Source organism: Lycium ferocissimum, chromosome 6 (assembly GCF_029784015.1).
Source record: "Lycium ferocissimum isolate CSIRO_LF1 chromosome 6, AGI_CSIRO_Lferr_CH_V1, whole genome shotgun sequence".
NCBI classification, from domain to species: Eukaryota; Viridiplantae; Streptophyta; class Magnoliopsida; order Solanales; family Solanaceae; genus Lycium; species Lycium ferocissimum.
In genome coordinates this window covers 2,328,841-2,345,478 of record NC_081347.1, presented here as the reverse complement: position 1 = coordinate 2,345,478, position 16,638 = coordinate 2,328,841, and the positions used below count along the sequence as shown (strand labels likewise).

At 33.6% G+C, this 16,638-nt stretch overlaps 1 pseudogene; it reads right to left on the bottom strand.

Annotated features, from left to right (window-relative positions):
• Positions 1–207: 207 nt before the first annotated feature.
• LOC132058887 (TMV resistance protein N-like) lies at positions 208–12,956 on the bottom strand (annotated as a pseudogene).
• Positions 12,957–16,638: the final 3,682 nt, after the last annotated feature.

Here is a 16,638-nt window from a genome sequence, read left to right as displayed (position 1 = left end):
TTTTTTTTTTTGAATTAGTTTGGCTTTATGAATCCTTATTAACCATTTTGCTTCATCTGGAACAGTATTCCAATGCTCAATAATTTCTCTTTACGGACTAATTAGGTATTCTTTGACGCTAGAAATTTTCTAATTTTCTAACACACAGTCACAAGAATAATTAGCAAAATTGGTTTGTTACAAAAGAAGCTTGATACAAAAGTCAAATTAAGCAGAGCAATTGAAGGATATTCCTCATTAAGGCTATTAATGTTTCTATAAGGGATGTGCTATAACTTTCTTTGCCAACAAGATGAAGAACTGAAAAATTCTACGTATCTTGGGGGTGGGGGGATTTAGAAAATTAACCAACAGAACATCCAATAACTCAATGTAATAACTTTCCAGTATCACTATTTCTGCAAGCTATGTACAAATGTCATGATAACTTCATTAAGCTTATACTCCCTCCGTCTCAAATTATCTTTTGTGATTTCTAAAAATAGTTGTCTAAAATTATTTGTCGTTTTAGAAGTTCAAGACAAAACAAATTATTTTTTCCCATCCCAAAGGAAGAATCTTTGAGCTCTACATCTCAATGGAAGAATAGTTGCTCTACCACTCGAGATACGTTCGATTCCTGGAAATAGTTCCCCTTGGTCCGCTTGCTTTGTGACGTGAGGCGACTTACTAATGTTTCAACACTTCTTTCATCCACCCATTTTGGTACAGCTTTCTTGCTTCGCGCACATTCATCTGCAATTTGTTTTTGGAAGCTACTTGTCAGCAAAAGTGAAGATGTGAATTCATTTCATTATCAAACTAGATTCTGGTCCAAAAGAGGTGCCACTGTCACCTCTACTAGAAATGGACTACAGCATACCAATGTTCTTTCGTGAAGCTCTTTCTCACGGGAAGAATCTAGTTGTTCTGTTACAAATAGAGGAAATATGTGCCGTTCGTATGCAGTGTCCCCGGTTTTTCTTCTCAAATACCATGTTCCCATTTTGCACTGCAACAATGATCCAAAACCAAAAGACTGGAACTTGTTAAAACCACTTAAAAAGTAATCGAGATATAGATGTTATTACTTTATCAAGATCGATTTCAACAAGAAACGGCAGACAGTAAGATAATAAAAGACCGTTAAGATAAAAAAGATCTGCATATTCCCAATTTGAAACGATCACATCACATCTAATCATGAATTAGTGCAACCAGTTTTGAGAGGAAAGGGCTTCTTAAGTATAACATTTGGTATAATAATCTAGGACTCAATATTTTTCAAGAAATTTGAAATATCATGAGCCTTTTAACTCTACACAACTAGTATCAATTTTATTATCTGATGTACTAGGCAAGTCAACACAAACATTTTGTTGCTTATTTTCACCTTCACGAGGGAGAACGAACCTCAACTTCACCTCGTACTCAAGCTTCCTCCACTGTCTCACGTCAACTGTTTCATCTTTTACCCAACTCCCTATCATAACAAGAGAGATATTTGTATTTAAAAGTTATAACAGAGATTCACCCTAATAAAACAATCAGATTAAAACAGAGATTTCCCCAAAAAGTGAAGCCATGGATCAGTGGCTACCTTCGGGAATAACACCTTTACCTTTTCCTGTGGACTTATGAGAAGAACTTCAAAGGCATCGTCCACGTTTAAATTGGGTACAAATATGAAAATGGCCCCTGCAAAACTGTATTATTAAAGTTAGAGCACGCTCATTACCTTTCGACAAGAAGATGTTTTAATGCAGAAGTGTAAAACTGAGTCGTCCCACCTTTCGACAAGAAAATTCTGGTTTTTCCTCAACATCCTCAGAATCTTGCCCCAGCTTAACCAACTGTTGATCAAACTGTAGCAACGGCCGCATCAACTCCTTAGCAGATGCACTGGCCTGAAAACACACACCAAAGTTTTACTTCATGGAGGCGAAACCAGTTCTCTAACTAATGCATCACATAAATAAACAAAGAAATCCACTTAATGATTCAGGCATAAGGGTCTGAACAGGAATATCTGAAAGATCATTAGTATTACGCTTTCTCAATCGAGCATTATCACCTTGAACAAGAAGGTTGTTTTACTTGAGGATCTATTGAAGATACAATCATACAGTTAGATCTCGTATTATTTATTTATCATTCTATATTTAATATGCAGAATGCCAGGAAAATGATGATACAGAAATGTAGAAAGTTCCTTTTCTTTTTCCCTACACTCAGTCTTGGATTAAAGCTCTACTCGGGGATTGATGCTCAAATATCACACAGCAAAGCCAAAGAGTTAAAGAAACATGTCCGTATAAAAGACTCCGATTAACCAATTTGTACAAAGGAAATAACAATTAAAGTACTCATCTTTTCAAAAAAAACATGATACCTCAAAATGAATATGATAAATAATTAAACAAATTCACCTGTTTTTGAACAAATGCTTTGGATCGTAACTCTAAAAGTGAGAGTTTCAGCACATAATACTAGAAAAAGAAAACTTGTTGCTGGGTATATTACCTAAATCCTGGGTTTGCAAGAAAGAGCTGCATAGTTGCTGAATAGACTGGCCCCTCTACTCATTGCTGCAGATTCTCAAAACCAGAGTCCCCACGAATGTTAGAAATGTGACAATTTGTGACAAGCAGCTGGCTTCATTGGTCACGGAATCATGGTGTTCACTATTCTCATATCTGCTCCTCCTTATCCCAATGCAATGTTTTGTTGGTTCATCATTATTTTCCCTCATTTCCTCAAGCTCGGGTTCATCTTTATAGAACAAACAAAATCCAAATGCCTTCATTTCTCCAGAGAAAGATAACCTAGTAAGCCCATGGTCATTTGGTGTTTTACCATTTGACTTAGATGTATGATGTATCCCATAGGCCAGCAAGAGGCACCAAGAAAAATTGAATAGTGGGTACAGTGTCACATTCTGAATGGTTGGATAAGGCAAGTTTCTGGTCATCCACAACATCCCGTCATTTCATAACGGGGATTGATGCTCAAATAACACACAGCAAAGCCAAGGAATTTTAGGAACATGTCTTTATAAAAGACTCCGATTAACCAATTTGAAGAAAGGAAATAACAATTAAAGTATTCATCCTTTTAAGAAATCATAATACATAAAAACGAATATGATAATTATTTATTTAGGAGAAAGCCTAGTCCTTCATTCTCATTGAAAAGGTGAGTAAACTAATTAAAGAAACATAACACTTTGTGTCAAAGAACCATTTTAGAGCCAATTAAATTGTAAAAGGAACTACCATAAATGAACAAGTCAAAAACAAATTTTGGGTATAGCATAGAGCTTAGAAAGCTAACATTTGTTTCCAGTGCGAGACTTGAAGATGGGCTTTTAGAAAAATCTTAAGATAACAGAGGGTAAATCAGTTCTGTCAACCATGAGGAATTCGAGCACGGTCATACATTACTTTTCAGGGCATCAAATCAAAGCCTGTTGAATATAAAGGATTTTCATTTTCATGTGACTGTATTAGTGTTGCCTGCACTTCCGAAATTTTTTCAACATGGAAGAGTAACTTAAAGGCATCCATAACTTCTATAGTTGGTACTACTTCATCGTAATTCCCTCCAATTTTTAGTATTATCTTTTCATTTTAAAGTTCACTAATTTTCATGTTCGAATTCTTGATTTGCTAGTACCTTAAGGTAATAATTAAATTTTACATCTCAGGATTCAATAATCTGATTTAAGTATCAAAATTTTAACTTGTTCACATCCTTTAACTCACCATGGTTAATGACGGCTCAGCACAACCGGAGACAAAATGTAGATCAATTTGGTGAGCCCCTGCCAATAGAGGAAAGAAGAAAGAAAACAAAAAGAGAAAAAGAAGAATGACAAGAATTTTTTATTAGTTTTGGAAGAAGACTTTGTAGCTAATAGGAGAGAAAAACAAATCATGAGGTATATTACCTATATTTAAGCTAAAATCCCCGGCTTGCGGGATAGAGCTGCAAAGTTGTTCCTACAGATTCTCAAAGACAGAGCTCCCATGAATATTAGAAATGTGACCTTCGTTTCTTAGAAGAGGAGAAACTAGCTTCATTGGTCACACAGTCATGAACATTGTTAGATCTGCTCCTCCTTGTCATAATGCGATGTTCATTATTATTTTTCCTCATTTGTAAAAAGGCGTCAAGCTCAGGTTTATCTTTATACAACAAATGAAATCCATACCCCCCCATTCCTCCAGAGAAAGATAACCTACAAAGCCTATAGTCATTTGGTGTTTTCCATTTGCCTTTGATGTATCCCATAATTTAACAAGAGGTACCAAGAATAAATGATACTATATTCTCTATAACATTCTGAATGGTCGGATAATGCTAGTTCCCAGGTCACCCATGAAATCCCATCATCACATAAGGGAAGCAATTGAACTGTGGTTTCAATTAAGCTGCCGGAGTAACATACAGCAAATCCCAAGAAGTTATCAGGTACATACCAATTTTCAGGCTTTGAGTGATACCCTTTCATCCATTCCCTGAAGGGGAAACCAACTCGGGATCTTCTTCCCACCATGCACAATGGTAAATACTCTTTGTGACAAGGAATCTGAAGTATAGATGCCATGCTGCAAGGAAACAATATCCTGACACAAGAAACGTGGAAATGTGTTATACATCAAATTTAGATCCCTTATCACACTGTCTAGCATGTGAATCTCCGACTCCAAATTCATGCTTCCGAGGATTTCTGGAGAATTTGCTAAACTAGGGCAGCTCTTCAGATCCACATACAGAAGAGAATCAATGCACAGAGCTGGAAACCTCTTAAGCCATTTACAGTTAATCAATGATAAGCTACAGACCTTTTTAAGAAATCTCAGGGAATGATGAACCTCTTCAAGATTTATACAATCTGTAAGAGCCAAATGCTCCAGATTTGGCATCCCCATGAAACCTGGCAACTCCTTAAGCCTCTTGCAATCTGATACGTCCAACACTTGAAGAGCACCAAGTTGGGCTATGCTTCGAGGCAAATGCTCAAAATTATTTCCACGGAGATGCAACTCTTTTAAAGAGGATAAGAAGCCAATGTCTTTCGGAAGTCCTCCATCTATTAGATTGCAGTAATGGAGATACAGATGTTCCAATGAGCGTAACCCTTCATTCACCAGAGGGAACATAAAGCACATTTCTGATTTTTGTTTTGCAAAACTCAAGAATTTAAGCTTGTCCAAGCAGACAATGGAAGATGGAGGTTGTGAGATTAGAGTACGTCTGGCATCAAGCCGCTCCAAGTTTTCTAAATCCCCTAGAGCTTCTGGAAAACTTCCAAGGCCTGAGCACTCCGACACATCTAGCTCCACCAAGCTTTTCAACATGCCAATGCTGCTTGGAAGAGCTACAAGGTTTTCCATACCGCTCAAATCTAGCTTGGTAATGTGAGTTAGGTACTGAATAGATGATGGCAGTTCCCTTATCCCAGAGAATTGCATGCGAATATCTAACTTCAGCTAACTTCTTCCAAAGATTTCTGGAAATTTTTCTAAACTAGAGCAATACTCTATATTCAGATTTTCAAGAGATTCCACGTTAACACATGGAAACCTCTCAAGGCTTTCACAATAAAACAAATTTAACTCAATTGAGTTTTTTGGAACATCCCAGGGAATGGTGAATCTCTACAAGATTACGACAATGTGCCAAATCCAAATACTACAACTTTGGCATCTCCGTGAAATCTGGTGTTCGCATCAAGTTTTTAGAGAAGCTGAGATCTAGCTTCCGTAGACACGGCAAATGTTGTTGTTCAGAATTAAAAAAGAATTATCATAATATTAGGGTGCTGCCTAGGATTTAGATTTGGCTAGTGGGCTATCTATAAATCTAGACACTATTTCCTTTCTTCTCATTTTGTATTTGCCCGGTACCAAATGACCTTTGTGTTCTTGAAGTTTAATTGTTGTTGGTCTTCCAAAAAGGTACTATTAAAAGATTTACTCCCACAGACGAAAAATGGAGAAACGACATTTGGATTACGAAGAAGACAAGTTTCTGTGTGAAGTTAGAAATTGTTTTATTTTATTTTTATATGGAAATTAAATTTTCAAAGTCTAAATAAAAGTTTATTATAACTAAAAGGAATACCTCAAATTGTATTTATTTATTTATTTAGTTGTAATGTCTATTTATTTCAATTGTGTACTTTTTCTTTTAGGGGACCAAATCTATAGCCAAAAAACTTGGCTAGAACTCCATTATTTTAGCCAAATAGAATTTTTTACCAAAATGATGAAGTTCCAACTGCAAATATCTTTTTGTTTCTTCTTTAGACGGAGGACTATTTATTTTAACTGTGTATTTTTTCTTTTTTGGGAAAAATATGTATATAAAAAGATTCGTTGCAACTCCATTATTTTCAGTCAAATAATTTTTTTTTTTTAGCCAAAATAATGGAGTTCCAGTTGTGTAATTGTTTTTGAGTCCGGAGCCTAAATGGCATAAATTTACGCTTACAAAAAAACCAAAATGGTATGCCTTTTTTTTTCAAAATAAAATGGGTATTTCGTTGGATAACCAACGAAATGTTGTTCATGCCCGAATTATTTATCAAATTTTTTTTTTTTTTTTAATTTTGGTGCATTTCGTGAAATTGAACGAAATGGCATTAAATTTTTTTTTTTTTAATTTCGTTTATACAAAAACGAAAGTAAAAATAAAAATATTTTTGGCCTATTTCGTTGGTAGTCAACGAAATAGGACAAATTTTTTTTTTTTTTTAATTTCGTTTTTGTTAACCAAATAAAAAAAAAAAATATATATATCTTCGCGGGAAAGTACGCTTCCCTTGGACTTTTAGTTGTGTTCAACTAAAAGTACGGGAGGGGCGGAATTTAGTTGTGTTTAAGTAAAAGTACGGGGAGGGCGGACTTTTATTCATCTGATATACATATTGCGGACAAACTATAAGATTTTATTATTACTCAACCAAACCAATGTTGTAATGTTGATAACCAAATTCATATCAACTTTTCAACATTATTATTATTAAAATTGTACTCGGTTTACACGTAATGGGCATAAAAGTTTGCCCATTAAATTTTGCCTTATAAGGCAAACTTTTGTTATCTTAAGGAAAACTTACGCCTTATGGGGCATACTTTTAGTTATGTTTTATGGGACACACTTTTAGCTAAGGCATTACTAAAAGTTTCCTGAAAAGTTAAAAAAAAAAATATATATATCTTCTCCCGGCGGACTTTTAGTTGTGTTCAACTAAAAGTGGGAGAAACGGGACATTGTGTTTAAGTAAAAGTACCACGGAGGGGGACTTTTAGTTGTGTTTAAGTAAAAGTACGGAGGGCGGACTTTTAGTTATTCATCTGATAACCATACGTATTGCGACAAACTATATATATATATATTTCATTCATGTACCAATGAAATAGGATGAATATATATATATTTTTGTTTCTTTTGATGAGTATCCAATCTCAATGAATAACATTTTCCCACTCAATGCGGATAAGTATTTGCCTACCGTCGAGGAAGTGGAATACTAGAAATGACGTATCAGATCATAAAGTACAAAAATATTAGTTGGTGCCATGGCAATAATGGAAGCCCTATCTCTTATGGAAGACACAATGGATATTGGCAACAATTGCAGTCAGACGTTACTTCCACTCTCTCGTTTCGTTTTTCTTCTTTTGTCCTTCTAAGAAAATTGCTTTACATATAGTTCAAAGTTACTTCATGTTTTTACAATACTTCAATCTTTATATATGTGGAGATTGGATACTCATCAAAAGAAACAAAAATATATATATATTCATCCTATTTCATTGGTACATGAATGAAATATATATATATAGTTTGTCTACGCAATATGTATGTTCTTATCGTATGAATAACTAAAAGTCGCCCTAAATACACTTTTACTTAAACACAAAAAATACCGCCCCCCTGGTACTTTTAGTTGAACACAACTAAAAGTCCGGGAGGGGGACTTTTTGAATATATATATATATATTTTTTTTAACTTTTCAAGGAAACTTTTAATGCCTTAAAAAGCTAAAAGTGTGTCCCATAAAACATAACTAAAAGTATGCTTTCATAAGGCGTAAGTTTTCCTTAAGGTATAACAAAAGTTTGCCTTATAAGGCAAAATTTAATGGGCAAACTTTTATGCCCATTACGTGTAGAAACTGAGTACAATTTTAATAATAATAATGTTGAAAAGTTGATATGAATTTGGTTATCAACATTACAACATTGGTTTGGTTGGCTATAATAAAATCTTATAGTTTGTCTGCAATATGTATGGTTATGAATAATAACTAAAATCACTTTCTCCCACTTTTACTTAAACACAACTGTACTTTTACTTAAACACAACTAAAAGTAGCCCCCCTCCCGGCGACTTTTAGTTGAACACAACTAAAAGTCCGCCGGGCGTACTTTCCCTTGAAGCATATATATATATATTTTTTTTATTTGGCTAACAATTTGGCTAACAAAAACGAAATTAAAAAAAAAAAAATTTTGTCCTATTTCGTTGGTAGTCCAACGAAATAGGCCAAAAATATTTTTATTTTTACTTTCGTTTTTTGTATAAACGAAATTAAAAAAAAAAAAAATTTTAATGCCATTTCGTCAAAGATTTCACGAAATGCACCAAAATTAAAAAAAAAAAAAAATTTATTCGAAATAATTCGGGCATGAACAAGATGCGGGTATTTCGTTGGTTATCCAACGAAATACCCATTTTGGTTTGAAAAAAAAAAAGGCATACCATTTTTTTTTGTGGCAAATTTATGCCATTTAGGCTCCGGACTCAATTGTTTTTATTTGATTGTTCATTCTAATTGTGTATTTTTCTTTTTTCGAACCAAATCTGTAAGCAAATTTGGCTGAAACATGATTTAACATATCTAATATAAAATACATTAATTTGAGTTTATGGAAATAATAACTATTTTTTAATTTAATGACACAATCATAATACTAGAATAAGCCAAAAGAGAAAGTATATCACCTAAAATGGGGTGAAAGCAATAATATTTGCAAAGATGGTTAGAAAGAAAAATAAATATTAACTAGAATTTAACTATTGTACCTTTGTCCCCTGCCATAACTGAGGCAGTTCACTGTGACGGAGTTCAAGATTAACAAGCTTTTTGGGTTCAAATTTTTCTGGCAATGACTCTCAAGGATAGTTATCCCAAGCAAACCAACACAAGTTGTTAGGCAGGTACTCAATAGAGCCATCATCGCAAGTAAAGCAATCTTCGAAGCATCCCAGGTCCTTATATATGCATAATATCCTAAGCCTTCTCATATTTTTCATTGCCTCTTTGATAAAGCATAGTCTTTCAAAATAAGTAAACCAGATTGCTTCCACTGCTCTGGTCCCCTGGTAAAAAGATCACGAGTCAACAAATTATAATTTCAGATGCCGCATAAAATCCGCTTGCCAATATCACTGCTTTCTTACCCTCGCATGCCAAATATCGTCATGTTTAGTATTATTATTGCACTTGAAGTTCTTGAAGAGCACCAATAAAATATTTTAGGGTACAATATTAGTTAGGGCTTTCTTAAGAAATATATATGTCGCTTAAAAGAAGTACTTTGTGCAATTAATTCTACAATGCTATTTTCTAATAATACATTTTTGAAAAGTATTTTACAGTCAAGTCGAAAAGTTCTTCATGTTGTGATAGAAAGAATATTGTAATTGAACCAGTACCAATAATTATCATCTTTTAAATAGAAAAAAAAATCAACGGAAAAGGCTCAAATATGTCATTGAACTATCGAAAATGGCTCATTTATGCCACTCGTTAATAGTTTGGCTCACTTATGCCATCACCGTTACCAAAAGGGCTCATCTATGCCGTCGCCGTTACCCAAAATGGCTCATTCATGCCATTTTTCATTAACACCGGTTTTACAATACCAGATATGACATGTGGCCTCCAATTAGAGGTCCACGTTGTTTAATTAAACCAACCCAATTCAAAATCCCAATGTAATAAAAAATCCGACCCAAATTAATGGAAAATGGCATGAATGAGCCATTTTGGTAACGGCGATGGCATAAATGAGCCAAACTATTAACGAGTGGCATAGATGAGCCATTTTCGATAGTTCGATAGCATATTTGAGCCTTTTCCATAAATTCAATGACCAAGTGAATTCCGAACCGAGGATTGGTAAGCTAAATTAGCTACGTTAGGAAATTAATATTACTTTTGCTTCTGCTATTAAATTAATAAATGACTAAAATGACGTACCTGCAAGAATATGAAGCAAGAGCAACAAATAATTGGAATTGACTGCCCTATGTATCTTTGGAATACGAAAACTAGAAATTGAATATTATCGCATAGTTTAGCGTACTTACAATATTGTCGACCATCACTTCTTTGAAATCTTCAACATCCCATAATCTGCTATGTTCGCCTGGATGCTTCGCATTTTCACTATATACTTACCCATTTCTTCTATTAAGTCATGCATTTGAATCTTATTATGGTCAGAGATGACCACAAGAGAATTGTCAATTAGGACGCTCAATCCATATTCAGCTGGAAAACTACAACTCTCAAGGATTTGCATGAATTTTTTTTGTCATATCCTCGTAAGAAGCATGCTATATCTAGATATATCTCTTGCTCTTCGGGCACCAACCCATCATAACTTATTTTGAGGTTTTCATAAATTTCTGAACTAGAGTTATTCTTTATTCGGTCTACAGCACTTTCCCACACAGTTATATCCTTCCCGTGTAATAAAGAACCCCACACTTTCAGGAATAAAGGAAGGCCTTTAGCATGACTTACTACCTCCAACGTTAGATTCTTAAAACACTCATCTGGAACTTCTTCCCTGAAAGCATATTGATTGAACAGTTTAATAGTATCATGGTCAAGTAGTGTTTCCACTCGATGTACTACATTCTTCCCTATCAATTGCATGTTTCTAGTGGTTGCAATAATCCTACTACCCTTGCCAAACCAACCAAGATCCCCTGCTAGGTAATCCAATTGGTCTCTGTGATCTATGTCATCAAGCACAACTAAAACCTTCTTAAACCGAAGTCTACGAGCCATCAGGTGCTTCCCTTCCTCCTTATTGTTCACAAAATTTTCTTTTCCCCCAACCAGTTTGGAGAGAAGGATATTTTACAGAGAGAGTATATGTTTGTTTTCTTTAAAGTCCTCAAGGAAACAAGCATCTTTGAATTTGGACGAGAGCGTATTATAAAAAATAGTCTTTGCTATTGTTGTTTTCCCGACTCCCCCCATATCCCAGATCCACACAATCCGAACATCATCAATTTCCATCTCTAGTAGGGATTCGACTTTCTTTAATTGAGTATCTACTTCCACAACTTTGTGCAAATAAGATACTGAAGTCTTGCATATGGACGAAATTTTAGCAATAACATGCTTAATACAGTCTGATTCAACCCTACAAATACATGAAGATAAAAACGTCAAGAATAAGAAGTATCACATTGTAGAGTCCATAATTATGATAAAAAGGACTATGCACGTAAACCAAACTCTAGAAGAACCAATCAAAATATTATTTACCTAACAATGTCATTGAGTAATAAAATTGATAGGAGCTATGCCTTCTTACAGATAGAAACATATATAATCAACCATCATTCTATTTTCAGAAAATATGATTAAGTTATTTAAGATTCTGTCTGACCCATTTTTGAGGTACAGATTCTTTGTTCTATATATAGTAGAATATAATTATGTGTAGCTAGTCTTCATAAATTATTCCCTCCGTTTCAGTTTATGTGTGTTTAACTCACCCGCCACAGAATACTACAGTTCCTTTTAGATTTGCGGCAGCAGTTAGGGCAGTCCTCGCACATTCTGCATCCCCTCAGCATCAGCCTTATACTTTTTTTCATGTTCGGCAAATGCTACTGCAAAGCTCTCATTTTGGTTTCGAACTTCTGTTGCATCCACATCATAGAAGATCGGTATGACTATTTATCCATTTTTGTCCTTGCATTCCATGATCTTCACTGGTTCATTCCAGCACCATCTTGATGTAGCATAATTCTTCGAGAAGACGACGAGGGAAACTTGAGACTCTTCGATAGCTTTCAAGAGCTCTTCTGGGATCAAATCGCCAAGCTCTAGCCTTTTATCATCTTGAAAGGTGATCATTCCCCTGTTTTTCAACCCGTAACTGTTTTTCTAGTAACTTCACCTCTAAAACTTAGAAAGACATCGAACTTCCACCGAGGGGAGTATTGTGAATTACTCGCAAAAGAAGGAGATGACGCCATGGATTCAGTTGATTAGATGACAGAAGAAAAAAACTATGTGAATAGATTATGGTTATGGTAAGAGATCAATTGATGCTATGTATAAACAAGTACCAATATGAAAGTTTCTGCAAAAATGGGCTATAGAATTAGATTTAACAGAAGGAAATGTAAGCTTCTGAATGCTCTACTCTAAGTTGATTTAGAATTATTACTTTTGTTGAGTTTTCTTTGAACTTTAATAGAAGATAGTGTGAAATTCCTTCAAAGACCACTCCCCTACCAAAACTCTACAGTAATATGTACAACAATGGACAGCTAAAGTACAAGCCGACGAAGCTACAAAGAAAAGAATATACTTTTCTGAGAAGTTAAAACAATTGAGTCCAAACAAATACCAATGTCCCTTTCTCTTCTCTACCAAATATTTGTCGTCAATTATTGCCTTTATATATCCATTAAAGTTGAAAAAATCTTCATCCAACAAAATATTTCTCTATTCTTCAACACACTGATTTACTAATAAAAATAATCTAAACAAAACAGACAAAACTGAAAGTTTACTCAACAATCTGTGATTGAAATTGAAAAATACTAGTGCATGTTAATGGGTAAAAGTAATGTAATATCTGAGCAATTTGTATGTGCACTATGACTTTGACTTTCATTGTGATTGAAGATGAAACAAGCAATCTATGTTGTGCAGACAAAAAAGGTGGGTCCCATAAATGAGTCAATTTGGAATAGAAGAAGTGAAGAGCGATGTTAACTAAATTTACCTTGGGATATAAAATAGTGAAATGTATAGTCATGAAATTCTTTGAAAATCCATCGACCATTTTGATATATGGTGCTGGTTGAAGGCTTGCAGTCCGTCTCCTGATGTTCTCATAATCCAATTATCTCACACCCATGGTAATTAATTAATCGGGAATCGCCACCCCTATTGAAAAAGCATTAGTGTCAACCCTTTGATCTAAAAATATTTAAAATTAAAAATGTTAAGGTTTGTTTTTTCAAATATCTTTTTCTCAAAAGCATCAAAGTTAAAATTAACTCTTTTAAAAAGCCAAATGGCATTTTTAATTGGTCATAATAAAATTGTAATTTTAAAAAAAAATCTGGATTTTTTTTTTAAAGGAATTTTTTTTTTAAATTTGTTTTTTTTTTTAAATTACGGAATTTTATTATTGACCAATTACAAATCAAAACTATTGACCAATTACGGAATTTTTAAATTATGGAATTTTTAAAAAATTTATCGAATTTTTTTTTAAATCTAAATTTTTTTTTTAAATCTGGAATTTTGTTTTTTAAATTCAATTTTTAAAAAAATCTGGAATTTTTTTTTAAAAGATTTTTTTTAAACAGAAAATTTTTTTTTAAATTACGGAATTTTATTATTGACCAATTACAAAATGCCATTTGGCTTTTTAAAAGAGTTAATTTTAACTTGTTAGTTTGAGTATATTTGATAGGCTTTCAAAACAAACCTCAAGGGAGAAGGTGGATGGAACATTTTCAGTGCTCGCTTCCTTGAAGTCCGTCTCCTGATGTTCTCATAATATAAGCCTTTTAATTAATTAATTGGACAGCAATTTCCAAAAAAACCCATTTCTATGGGTAAAAATAAAATCCCCCAATTCCCATAATACTCCCTCATTTTATTACCTGTCTTTTAGCCTTTTGCCAGGTTTATTATTCCCTCCCTCCCAATTTATGTTACACTTTTCAAACTATATGAAATTTGACCTATATTATGTATTATTTCATCCTATTGATATGAGAAAGAATTGTCCTTCCTTCGTCTCGATTTATGTGATATAATTTGATCAGGCACAGAGAGAAATAAAGGAACACTTTTGAAACATGTGGTCTAAAACAAGCCAAAAATATTTGTGTGGTTATAAATCATCTCGTTAAACGTAAAATGTATAATTTAAAGTTAACTTTTTGCCAAATAAGAAAATGTATCATTCCTTTTGGGACAGACTAAAAAAGAAAGTGTATCACATAAATTGGGACAAAGGGAGTATTTTATAGTACTTTTTCTATAACTTTTAAATATCTAAATTTTAATTTTAAAATTTTGAGTTGATCTAATCCAATTTAACTTCAAAATTAGTCAAATTGATTCTCGATGAGCAAAAAGTGTCACATAAATTGAGATAGGCGAGTGGTAAGAAAATACATTTAAATTTGTTTGTCTTAGTTTAACTGTGGCCACAGAGTAAGGAAATAAAGAAAAGTTTTAAATCTTGTAATTTTAAACTAAAGATACGTTTAATGTACTCAAATACCCTTAATTTGTTGTCTTAAACATGCGATGTGGATGTTGGAATTACATACTTGCCAAATTAGGAAATAGAAATTCTTGATTAAACATATCAAAAAGAAAGGTAAGACAAACAAATTAAAGGTGAGGTAATATGACCAATCTATAATTTACTAAATTATAATTATTTACATTTTATATATTTTAATGCTATTATTGGAAAACAATTACTCCCTCCGAATAAAAAAGAGTGTCCACTTAGCCATTTGCACACCCTTAAGAATATATTAACTTCTAGAAAAAATAGGTAATCTGGTTAAACTATCCTTAATTAAATATGTATTGGGATTTGATCACATAGCATTTAATGGGGGCAAATCTTAAAAAAAAAAAAAATTCTTGATTTGATTAGTGGACACTCTTTTTGACCAAATAAAAAAAAGGCTAAGTGGACATCTTATTTGATTCGAACGGGTATTATTTATCAATGACTTTCGACATTGGGAAAGAATAATTTGTCTTGATTTTTTAAAGCAACAAATAATTTGCAAGTGTTTGGGGATAAAACAATAATTAAAATGGGACAGGGGGAGAAGATCAATAATATTCCCACTTAACTCTCGCATAACTCGAGCCTCTGACGTCCTACCAATTGAAGGCAAAGTTACTCTCCCAACTAATCGACTCGTCCTCTATAGCTTGCTTTCCGAGTATGAAAATGTATGTAAATTTAATTCTCTTGTCAAACTAATGCGTGGTATTAGTCGAATTGTACCTCTTCAGGGTGTGTTCGGTATGGAGGAAAATATTTTCCAAGGAAAAGGTTTTTCTGAAAAATGTGTTCTTGGAAAATAAGTGAATTTCTACTTATTTTTCCATGTTCGTCTGGATAGTGGAAAATAAGTGAATTTCTTACTTATTTTCTCATGTTCATTTGGTTGGTAGAAAACATTTTCCGAAAAATACCCACCCAAGCCCCACCAACTCCACCCCAACCCCACTACCCCATACCACATACCACCCCACCCCCCCTCCCCCCAACCAATTTTTTTTTGTTGTTGAAGTTTTTAATTATTTTTTACGGATTTTCTACACCACCACACCCCCCCCCCCCCCGCGTGGACCCATACCACACCAACCTCCACACCCACCCACCCCTCACCCCCCTAATTTTTTTTTTTTGAAGTTTTTAATTTTTTTTCTTTTCTTTTCTGGGTTGTTATTGGGTTTTCTTTGAACTTTAATAGAAGGAAGTGGGAAATTCCTTCAAAGACCACTACCACTCCCCTACAGTAATATGTACAACAATGGACAGCTAAAAGTACAAGCCAATGAAGCTGCAAAGAAAAGAATATTCCCAAATGAGAAGAAACGAAAATTGTGACAAGTCAAAACACTAATGTCCCTTTCTCTTCTCTACCAAATATTTGTTGCCTTGGGCGACCAATTATTGCCTTTATATATCCATTAAAGTTGAAAAAGTCTTCATCCAACAAAATATTTCTCTATTCTTCAACACACTGATTTACTAATAAAAATAATCTAAACAAAACGGACAAAACTGAAAGTTTACTCAACAATCTGTGGTTGAAATTGAAAAATACTAGTGCATGTTAATGGGTAAAAGTAAGGTAATATCCGAGTAATTTCTATGCGCACTGTGACTTTGACTTTCATTGTGATTGAAGATGAAACAAGCAATCTATTTTGTGCAGATGGGAAGTGAAAACAAAAAAGTGGGTCCCATAAATGAGTCAATTTGGATAGAAAATAGTGAAATGTATGGTCATGAAATCCTTTTAAAATCCATCTCTATCATCGCCAATTTTCCGAATTAATAAACCTCATGTTCTCAGTTCTCTCTCACCCATGGTAATTAATTAATTAATTAATTGGACAACAATTTCCTAAACCAGTTTCTATGGGTAAATCCCCAATTCCCATATGTTTAAATTTGTTTGTCTTAGCTTAGTTTTGGGGACAAAGTAAGAAATTAAAGAAGAGTTTTAAATCTTATGATATTAAACTAAAATATGTAGGGGAAAAGCTCAAATATGAAGAACTATAAAAAAAGGCTCATTCATGTCATTTGTTAATAGTT